Source organism: Notothenia coriiceps, unplaced genomic scaffold, assembly GCF_000735185.1.
Source record: "Notothenia coriiceps isolate Sejong01 unplaced genomic scaffold, NC01 NC01_scaffold00022878, whole genome shotgun sequence".
Taxonomy (NCBI): domain Eukaryota; kingdom Metazoa; phylum Chordata; class Actinopteri; order Perciformes; family Nototheniidae; genus Notothenia; species Notothenia coriiceps.
The window spans coordinates 34883-46988 of NW_011355579.1; the positions used below are offsets into that span (position 1 = coordinate 34883).

Consider the following 12106-nt stretch of genomic DNA (forward strand, 5'->3'; position numbering starts at 1 on the left):
CTATCGGTATAGCAACAATCAATATACAAAAAAAACATAATAGTAGTAATAAAAAATGTAATAGAAAGAAATCCTCACGCATGTGTCAAAGAAGAATAATACTGAGCCTTTCACAAAAACTAGTGAGGCTCATCATAGGCTGGACAGAAATAATAACATGCCTAGTCAAATAAACTAAGTGTAGATTTTGGCAGAGAATGAACCATGAACAAAACATCTTTTGACGAAGTTGCATCACTTTAAATGTAGTGGGTAAACACTTGTTCTCATAATTACATAATTACATAATAACCGTAGGCCTATAAGAGATATTTAGACAGTTAGTAATGTAGTTGTTACATCTTCATGTTTTCTCACAGATTTGCACCAGGGGTTGATTTGCAGCGTACATGACGCATATTTAAACAAATCAAGGCTAATTTTCTGTATTTGATCTTGATTCTGTCTCTATATACTTTATATGTTGTGGTCCTGAAAATTGAAGTGTATCTTCTACTATTGCCATGGGTTGAGTTGTTGGTGAGCAGCGACATCTAGTGGCCATACTGACCTATTGTTGAAGCCATTGCCTGTCAAATTCCTACATACTTATATCAAATGCCATGATTATTTACTTATTTCCTGCTTCATTAGGAATGCATTTACCGTATACAACTGCAATGCAGATAAAGCCAGTCTGTTTGGATCTCCCTTACCCATTTTGCACAAGCAAATGATGGCAGGTGTACATTATGATTTATTCAACAGCTGGTTCTGGGAGTAACAAAGGAGGAGAAGTGGCTTAATGGCGTTATTACTATAATGATGATGATGATGATGATAATGATGATGATGATGATGATAACCAACACCATCAGACGAAGACCTGATAATATTAATGTAATAAGGAGGGTTGACCACTTGATGGCAGCATTGTTATAATGTCCAAGTTCAAAAGGTGTCTTTGCATGACTTTGTGCTTCTCTGCAAGAAAATGTAATCCCATGCTGCAACACTTATAAAGTTATTCATGTGGGATGACAACCATGAAATAAAATGCACAAACAAGACCCATATCAGTATCTTGTATACATTGGTATTAACTGTGCAGTTGGTAAAAAATACATTTTTGTTCTGAAGGCAAAATATCAGCAACTGACATTTAAGTTGTATCTACAGTTACATACATGTTTGTGCATACATGGCCACACTCACTCACCCACACACAGCGGCACAACCACTTTAACTCTTTAAAATACATGTATTGAAAGCTCTGAATTACAGCAAACTTTTAGAAGTGTCAGGACAAATATTTTTATGGCAATTTTGTTGTTGCTGGTTTTTATTTTCAAAGCACCAACACCTGCGCCCAGATGGTGTTTTTTTTTCTACCATCTGTGAGAGTAAAGTTTAAAAAGATGATCGATATCAGTGGCTACAACACTTCCCTGCCTCCAGATGGCACGATCGTTAAGTTCTCTGAAGACTGTTGTCTGGAGTCCAATCCTTTCAGCTCCAAATGTTAAGAAGAAAAAAAAATCTTGTATATGCCTTGGCGAGTTTACGCTTTTCTTTCCGTACTCATGTGAAAAAGGGAGAGGAGTTGGTGGATATTCAAGAGCCTCTTGGGGTTGAGAATACATATTACTAGCCTACATTCATAGCCTATATTTGGCAATGTGTGCAAAGTACTCTACATGATTTTCAGATGGTGGGAACCATATGTCGCAATCTGTAAGACACAGCTGAGGATACTGGTTGTTTGATAGTAGTTTATGATGCAGACTGTGACTCACAGATGCACTTTTGCGTTGATCATGAACCTGATTGTAAGTGTAGGTGTAGGTTTTTAATTCATGTATATTTGTTGGAGTTTTTGTCTTCTTACTTAATATTTTTTTGTGCTTTTTGCTTTGTCCCTTTTCCAGTGTGTGTCCTGTAGGGGAGAGTGGGGTAAGATGAGTGTTGCCAATTGTTATATTGTCCTCTAGGCAAGGACAAACTAGACGTCAGATGACAACAACAACAACCTTTATTTCAGGATGTCATCTGTCAAACAAAATGAAAATAATGCATCCATCACATAGGGCCATGAAAATATGACTTCTCAAAAAAGGGGGTCTTGTTGCTTAGCTTGCTACATATAAGGGGTATGTTGATTCATGTTATGTGAAACATTCAGCCATTTGGGGGTAGATTGACCTATTGACTTTTTTAAGTTTAAACCTGATCATAAGTAAAAGTATTTAGCTACTCAAGACTACAGTAGTTAACCTTAGCTGACCTACTGAATCATGTGATCTCTTGCACACATACCTGTTAAACACTTCTCTCTCCATTTCTTTGGTACAGGAAAGTTTTTGTTTGTTTCTGCAATGTTCAAAACATAAAAAACAAATTAGTTGTGTAAAACTACATTTTATACTACAGAGATGTAACGTATCTTCAGTGCCTCTTGGGAGGTTAAGTCGAACCACAGGCTCAATTTACCCCACGAAAAAAGACTTTCCAGTGGAGTCATTAATGCTAATATTGAGCTGAATGATTCAGATGGTTTTACACCTTGCAAAATAACCAACATGTATGATACTAACCCTAACCCTTACTTTGACAAACAAAACATGGTTTGTTGTGAAAAAAACATATTCACCACCATGTGCTTCTCTCCTTCAAAGCCACATATGATGAGTGCTTCCTGGAATTATGGTCACATGACAACAAATGTACACAGTTTCCTAGATAAACGGGGTGGGTCAACTTACCAACCGGCTCATCCCACTCTCCCCTATGTTTCTCTCGAGTATTTTTCATCTGTTAGGAAAGCACATCTGAAAAAACAAACAGTGCTTAAAGTAAATCCATATCACACACACCACAAAGCAATGAGAGAATTATCACCACTCCTATTATCAAGGACCTCTTTTTAACATTTGTCTTGGACAAATAAAATCAATTGCTCATCTGTAATTTAACTGGTTGGCTTTTGTGTTTTGAATCACAGCAGCATAATGTGAAAATAAATAATGGGGGTTGAGAAAACTTTGAGAGAAAACGCATACAGTGCACAGTGTACTGTGTTATGCTTGATTTGTTGGTTTTATGTGCACGATTGTGATGTGGGTTTTGACAAGGCAAGTGTTTCAAGTTTTTCTCTCCTGTCAAGAAAGCAGCCAAACTCTCTCGGAGTACTGTCAGCTCAGTATTGTAACACCAGCCATGGAGACTGGCACAAGAACAGGTGGAGTTGTCATATGTTTGTGAAGGAGTCTACTAAATGTTCTCTCCAATTAACAAACAGCTCAGACATTTTCCTCTCAGAGATTCCCTCTCTCTCTCTTCCTGCAGTTGATGCTCGCTTCATTTGGGAGAGACACATGGCTTATTACACGTCTCTGTAGCTCTGCTGAGAAATGGCAGATTGAAACACATTTAGCAGGTAGTGCTGGAAGACTGATGGCAGGCTCCCAGCAACTGCGCTGGCTCACGGAGAAACTGAAGCGCTAGCAAAATGTTCTGCAGCTATTGTGATACTACTGGAAAAATTCAAATGCTGCTTTCTCTGCAGAAGTCCGTTTTGAGATAACAGGTAAATGAGAGGCATGCAACTGGTTCTGTGCAACAGTCTGCCAATTAAATCTGTAGATTCCCTGAGGAATGAATTATAGATACAGAATGTATAATGGGGTAGCTCAACAATGGCAAGGCATGTAACTAGCACAATCCGATATCACGGCAAGACGTGAACATGTGACGATTTACCATGCTGGGAGACGTGAAGGTGTCACGATTTCGTCCCTTTAAACATGACAGTTACACGGTATTGTTAACCCACGTTAACCAGTGGAGAAATAACCGGAAATGCCAAGCAAATGCTACCCCGACGTAATGATTTATTTTTTTATAGTCACACTCGATTACGCCAATTTTCTTGTTTCCCCAGCTGGTCGACACCTCTTTTAGCAGAAACAAAGTCTACATTAATGTATTAAATCGATGTTAATCCATGCGTGTGGATCATAGGTGTGGATCAGCGGAAAATAATACAATTCAATAACGTGCTTTAACCACCAGGTGTCCCTTTCTATCAGCCCTGCACCGTTATGGTGCAAATACAGCCTATCTACCAATTGGATCAACTATAAAAGTCAGCCGAATTAGTGTTGATCCTGCAAGGAGACGTATTGTGTGAAAAGAAATGTAAGATGTTGTTTAATTGCTGATATATTTATGATCCACGTCACGTTTTCAGTTTTGGCGGCAGTTCTTCCTGTTTGTCTAGAAGTCTTCTCAACAGGGCTCTATAAATAGAGAACTACGGCAGATATGTAATATTTAATGCAGCCGAACCGTGTATTACAATGCCGTTATGTGATGACTTTCAAAGAGAAAAGCAAGCACACTCGGAATAAAGTATTATTTTATTTTTAAAAAACGTTTTCAGATTTCACATCACATAAATACCAAATCCCAGCATGCATTGCGGCTAAACCATCCAATAATCGAGCTGAGGATCTTGCCTACTTCAGTTTCCGGTTTCGTTTATCACCGATGTATTTTGTTATACACACATTCCTTCACATTTACATTTTAATTTGCATTAAAGTATTTCGTNGAGTGTGACTATTAAAAAATAAATCATTATTATATTAATATTGACAATAACAACCGACCGTCGGGATAGCATTTGCTTGGCATTTCCGGTTATTTCTCCACTGGTTAACATGGGTTAACAATACTGTGTAACTGTCACGTTTGAAGGGACGAAATCGTGACATCTTCACGTCTTCCAGCATGGTAAATCGTCACATTTTCACATCTTGCCGTGATATCGGGTTGAACTAGCAATATTTCCAGTTTTGAGAGACTGTCTGCATAGGCGGCATTGCCCCCCCCTAGTGGCTGAAATATGTTACAGCATTACTACGTCTAAAACTGTTCCAATACAAATATTTCGTATATCAATATTTTAATAAGGTAGGACACTGGTTAATAATATTGTAGCATGTTCAAGTAACCAAGGGATATAGTAGTTATCAAATAACTATAAGATGTGCACAGTTATGACAAGTTTTACAGTTATGTAATGCACTGTTGTTGGGGGGAGAGACCGCCCCTTCCATATGAGTGTGAGTGTACGGCGGGCATGAGGCGTGCATGACGGGACGAGTTGTGTTCGTATGTGGAAAAGTCATACTCAGTGCGGTGAACGCTGGCTTTATTGCTACTGTATCCGTAGCACCCACGCAATAGTTGGGACTGTGTACTGACGTCAGTAAAAAGGTTTGCCCTCCCAAGCGCAAATGGCAAAGTCCGCCTATGGTGGAGGGGTCTAAAGAGGAAGAAATGTCCCGTTTATCTTCCTCAGTCTTGCATTCCCTCAATCGTTATTACCTCACACACACACACACACACACACACACACACACACACACACACACACACACACACACACACACACACACACACACATACGTATACATACTATATANGTACGGCGGGCATGAGGCGTGCATGACGGGACGAGTTGTGTTCGTATGTGGAAAAGTCATACTCAGTGCGGTGAACGCTGGCTTTATTGCTACTGTATCCGTAGCACCCACGCAATAGTTGGGACTGTGTACTGACGTCAGTAAAAAGGTTTGCCCTCCCAAGCGCAAATGTCAAACTCCGCCTATGACTGTCTGTGAGGCTGGTGTGTAATTAACCTGCTGTAAGTACTGCAGTGTACTGTGAGAACAGTGACAGCATTAGTGAGGAGAGAGAGAGGAGTCTGCTGGACTTGAAGAGGTAGCTTACAAGAGTGGGAGCATTGACTGTACTTAAACAGTGTGAAAGAAAAAGATAATTATAAGTCTTCACCATTGCTGCGTTGGTAACATTCTGTGAGAATTGGGAAATACAAATAAACACTAACTGTCTCATTGAGTTTTGCTCTTGCGACATAACCAATGGAGTCATTTTTAAGTCGGTTGGGGGCATTGTGTTTTAGAGTAACGGCAAGCCTTCAAAGGCTGCAGAGTACTTGTATTTCACTCAGGCATGTGCATGAATACGATACAAATGTTTTTGCTTTAAGTCTAATTTCAAGCACGTAATTGTAAATGATTGCAGTGTGGGCTTGGAAGATGGGTTGCCAAGAAGAGGATGAGTCAATACTGTACTTGAACACATCCTGGGTTGCTTGCTTCATAACAAATAAACTACATTTTTTTGTCGATAACTTCTTCCTTTTTCTGCACATTTCTACCATGATCAGCGAAATAGCAGAGAAACGTCGACAGGAATTTGTGATTAATCACGTCCTTTACATATGCATGCAATGCATCAGGAAACACTCAAAACAAGGGCCCCAGTGGTCAGTCTTTAATGCATGCAACTGATGGTTAAACAGCAGTTAGAGTGTAATAAATGATAATGCTGAATCAAGCAGCACACAGCTTTTCATAATATTTTAGCTGTTTTATGTGCATTGCTATTTATCTCTTGTTGTAACATTCAGTGTAAACTCCTGTCGTCTGAATGGCAGATTCTGCAACGGAACAAATGTTATGACGATAAAAGAATAAGGCTGTCCCTTGTCTTTTTTTACAGCTGATTCAACCATGTGAATATTTAGTGGGTATATTCATAGGGATTTATTATCTGTTTGGCAGAGACATAAATGTTAAGTTATGCAGTAGCCCCTGTAACTCGATGTGCCTGGAAGTGTTGTACATCTCAGCTGGTTTGGATTTAATACAACTTCATGTTACGCCGGCGCACTTCCTCTCGCTTCTTTACATTTTTTAAATGAACAAGGCAGCCATACATCGTGAGGGGGTGGCCAACAGTACCATGCATCTTGAGAAGTACCTGCCATTTGCAAGCAAGAACATTGCAAAAGAACTGTGGCACCGGCAGGAAAAATATAGATCCCTCAGAGGAAAATGTGATGGCTTGATGAATGAGCCAGGAACAGAAACAATTCTTTCCCTCATCCCAGTTCCATTTTTTCACTCTTTTGTCCCTTACGCAAACACACAAACACCTTTCAATCACTTAGAGGCATGAAAGCAGATCAGTGTGAGCATTCTCTACCTCATAGATGGAAATGACTCATCTGTCGTTCATCTATCCTGGGTGGCATTTTTCTATCAGGGGGGTGGGGATGAACTCCATTTGGCTGGTGACCCAGTCTATTTTGAGAGCTCTCAGTCCAAAAGCCTGGCGCCTGGAGAATATATCTTGCGTCCATGATAAGGACCCAAACCATTATTTGTTGGTGACATTTATGTCAGATACAACGTTCCTAAATTGTTTCTTATTTTCTATTCCATTTTTTAAAAGAGAACACCGTACCCTTCTAATTGCTTTGTCCAAGGAGAGAGATAGTCCAGGCTGCTGGAAACAAATTCTCCAAGAGAAAAAGAAAAAGAAACGCACATATCCATTGTCTTCCTTCCTCTTTTCACTGAATGTCTGTCCAACTGTCTGATGGCAACTAGAGAACTCTTGTAGCCCATAGCTTATTCATGAACTCTAACACCTCTGAGAGCTGTACAAGAATAACAGATCAGATTCTCCTTGAGTCAGGTATAATGTATCCTTACAACCTAAAAGCCGCAGCTTTGAATAGGGGCTCTTTCGCAACTCTCTAACATCCCCAATCCTCTTGCTAAAAACGGGAATCAATTATCCGTCAGAAACCCCATTGCCTCTGTCCCTACCTGGCTGCTGGATCCCATATGGTAATGTAGATAGCAGGGGATCACATTACTGAAAAGCTTAAGAAGTGAGAGATCCCCCGGCTGATTCCATTGAGCTGTCTCCCTTGACGCTGTACACTACTTCGGGAGGGTCGGCTCTGTGCCATTGTTCAGTGAATAGGGAAGTTAACCGACATTGCTTGGTCCTGGTGGGGATTGTTATTTCAAATCTCTGCTAAACTGAGGATTGGGAATTCTGCTATCTGGTTTCCCTCCCTTTGTGATGTGATGAGCTCCATCTTTGTGCCTCCTTACAAGAGTAATTTGACAAACGAGAGGGAGTCCTCCGCACCAGCCGATAGTCACAATTTCTTGAGAAACAGAGTCTGCGATGCCTTTCATGTGTGTTATTTTGACTCGCTCATTTCTCACCAGAGACACTAGCTGATGTTAGACAGGGGACCACTGACACTCCTTGCAAAGTTGTAAAATTCGAACAGGTTTTTAAGTTTGAAAACAAGAGGGATATTCAAGTCAAGGAAAACCCTAGAGTGTAAGTGCTTCAGTAGTCTCCGTAAACTGTATGCAGTTAGAATTCCTAATGCACGTGTTTTACAGAGGTGAAAATTGGAATCGGGTATTACCTTACACAAACAGTTTTGCACATAATTTAAATGTGGTCAGGAAATCTGGCATTTAATTTTTTTAATGTTGACCATATTTTGTGAGTAAACACAGCTCTTGATGTACTTGGACATTTGTCATATGATATTTATTGGGGATGCTGTGGTAATCACACCTCAATAAGAGAGAGCACTAATCTGGAAAGCAGAATGGCTTTGTGATTAAATAAAAAGCAGACACTTGCGTGCGCACACACACACACACACACACACACACACACACACACACACACACACACACACACACACACACACACACACACACACACACAACATACACACACGCACACAGAAAGAGAGAGATACACAATAAGGTGTCATAAGAAAAGGGAGGAGATCAAGCGCTATAACCAAGTTACTGAAAAATATAGTAAAAAAATGGCAATGTACAACTTTGAAACATTCAGAAGATTGTGACTAAATGGTAAAGAGGTTCTCTGAGGATCACTAATGTCTGTCTTGTATCAAGTCTGTGAAAACATGCTATTAAGTAATCTCAGTCAAAGAATGTATTGTTGACTATAGTTGAAGTTTAATAGGTTTGTGTAAGGTAGTCATTATTACAACTATATGTTTATTATCGTTATGGACATTACAAGTTCTCAAACTGTGACCCAGAGAGAAAATGAGGAAGCATCACAAAAACAGCTTCTTCTTCGTTGTTGAATGATACAAATATGAAAAGGGAAAGTCAAAGACCGTATGGGAACGTAACCTACTGTATTTGATAATAACAGAATATCAGAAAAAATATCAAATTCTCTTTAAGGTTAAGGTTTTTCTTAACCCTCGTAATGTCCTCCCGATTACTATGCACCTTGTGCCCTCTGCATGGGGTCAAAAATGACCCCATCTGGCTTGTTTGATATTTAACGCATAAAGTATAAAATGTGAATAAATGTTGTGTTACACCTTTAGTTCTACTTCAGTACAACCCATTACCACACATTTCTCCCTCAGTTTTGGAATTTAGTGCCAATAGACCCTTATTTATATGAAATTATACCATTTTCTGATAAAAAAAAAGAAGTGAAACAATGAATTAATTTGACCATATTGTATTCTGACTATTTGTCTTATCAGAGACTGGTATATGTCAAAGTTTAGTAAGGATGCCCTTTTTGAATAATTTATATATTTTTAATGACAACACATAATCACACCTTGTGCCCTCTGGGGTCATTTTTGACCCCGTCTTGCTTGACTCTTATTTCAAGCATAAAGTATGAAATGTCAATCCATTTTGTGTTACACCTTTAGTTTTGCTTCAGTCCAACCCAATACCATACATTTTCCCTTTGTTTTGGAATTTAGGGCCAAAATACTTTTTTTATATGAAATGTTACTGTTTTCTGGGTTAAAAAATAAATGAAACTATTTAATAATTTGAACATATCGTATTGTGACTATTTGTCTTATCAGAGACTGGTATATGTCAAAGTTTAGTAAGGATGCCCTTTTTGAATAGTTTATATATTTTTAATGACAACACATAATCACACCTTGTGCCCTCTGGGGTCATTTTTGACCCTGTCTTGCTTGACTCTTATTTCAAGAATTTAAAGTGGAAACCTCACGCATTTCTGTGTTAAACATTTAATGTGCCCTCAGTTGCATGCAGGGCAGGTAACAATGGTGTGATCTTTGCAGATGTATGCATTGCATCTTTGGCACATTTTCTTGGTTTTGACATCAATCTGGCGAGGACAGAATTTGCACCTGCTCCTTTTGGGTGATGGGTGAGGAGGGGGAGCTGGGCGAGTGGGAGCTGGGCGAGTGGGAGCTGGGCGAGTGGGAGCTGGGTGAGTGGGAGCTGGGTGACGGGTAGCTGCTGCAGAGGTAGAGCTGGAGCAGAACTGCTGGACCTCCATAACCAAACTGGCAGTGGCTGGCGTGCGGGGAAGAACCTGTCAAGTCAAGTCAAACTTTATTATAATAAATCACAGTGCAAATACAAAAAGTACAAATTGTGAGGACACTACAGAAGGAAGAGCAACAGAAATGAAGCTTAATGCTGACCTTGCGTCGCTGGATGTGAGGTATCACAAGTTGTCGTCCAAGCTCCTCCATGAACAGCCTCCTCTTGTTGCACTTCCCCTGATTCCAGGATGGGTTGATCTCAGACCACAGGACAAAGGAATTGTATGCAGACACGTCGAGAATGTTGAAGAAGACAACTAGGGGCCAACGGGCTGTCATTCTTTTGCACGTGTACACACTGGTAACCTTGAAACAAAATAAACAAACCAAAACATATTCAGAAATGTATGTTTATTTCCTACACACAAATTCAATGCATTATCCTTTCCATAAATAATATTATTAACATTATGAATAATACATGTGAAATACCTTATCAAGGTTATCGACACCCCCTTTGTTGTGATTGTAATCTTCGATGATTTTGGGCTTTTTGTCATCCCTGTCGCTCACAGCTGCATCCCGATGCAGAGACTCATCAGAAGAACATTTCTCTGTTTTTTGGGGAGATAGGACACCAGAGCATAGGTCTCGGTGAAAGCAAACTTCGATGAGAAACGAGCCCTGTCCGCTTTTGACACCAGTGCAGGGGGAAGCTCAGGTTTATTTCTCCTTACTGTTCCCACCATGAACAGCTTTCTTTTCAGCAGCGCCAGGCCAAGGGCATGTGAAGTAAAGAAGTTGTCACAGGTTATCGTTTTTCCCTGGAGGCCTTCTGTCATGTCAAGGACAACTCGCATGCCCTGATTTTTTTCTGACATCCCACCGGAAGGTTTGCCAGTGTATATCTGCATATTCCATGCGTAGCTTGACCTGGCATCGCATGCTGCCCATATTTTTATCCCATATTTCCCTGGTTTGCTTGGGATATACTGTTTGAATAGACAGCGACCTCAGAATGGGACCAGGCGCTCATCGACAGTCACATTAGTGCCTGGATTGTACATCATAGGCAGGAGAGACAACCACGTGTCCCAAACGTCTCGAATTGGAGCAAGTTTGTCTCGTGCCCGGCGATCTTTTCTTGTGTCTTTGTCATCAAATCTTATGACTCTGGAGATTCCATAAGACTTGCTGTAGCCTCTTTGCTGGATCGGTACACTCCAGCTAGAACCAACAAACCCACAGTATGCCTGCAGGTCCATTTGATCCATCTTTCTCCATTTTTTCCCATAAACACGCTGCCCCTCCTTGTTAGTCATGTTCAGCACTGACTCTTCGATGGCCTTGGCAGAAACAGATAAAAAGCGGACTTTATGTCCTCAATACGAGACCTTGCATACAGGGTTGGACCCTGGCGACTTGTCTCTCTCTCTGCTCTCTCTGCTGTTACCATGCGACGTCCGTCACTGGGAGGGATGGAAGACCAGATCATTTTTTCATTTTTAGATTGAAAATATTCTTCCATCTCAGCTGGGTCCTTTTCCTCCAGATTCTTCCTCATCAGTGGATTCTTCCACTTTCCTCAAAATAAGTGCGGTCCCTCCACTTCCTGACACTTCTTCCATTTCTGATTCGACCTCTTCATATTTCATTTTCCCTCATTTCAAAACCTTCCTTCCATTTCAGAAGTGGGGCCGATGTTGGGGGGCTTCTTCCAGAGGAAGAATTTGGTCTCTGTAACTTACATCGATCACCTCTTCATGAGTTTCCCTGCCTCTTCTGACCCTGAATCCTCCTCATCGGTTGATTTCATTCCCTCCATAACAAGGTTAAAGATTAGCACTCATGAAGACCTCCTCCACCACAGTCACAATGTTTCTGCCTCCTCATTTTGCT

The 12106-nt window shown here is 40.4% G+C and overlaps 1 pseudogene; it reads right to left on the minus strand.

Moving 5' to 3' along the window:
- Window positions 1–9823: 9823 nt before the first annotated feature.
- Window positions 9824–11702, minus strand: LOC104954137 (piggyBac transposable element-derived protein 4-like; annotated as a pseudogene).
- Window positions 11703–12106: the final 404 nt, after the last annotated feature.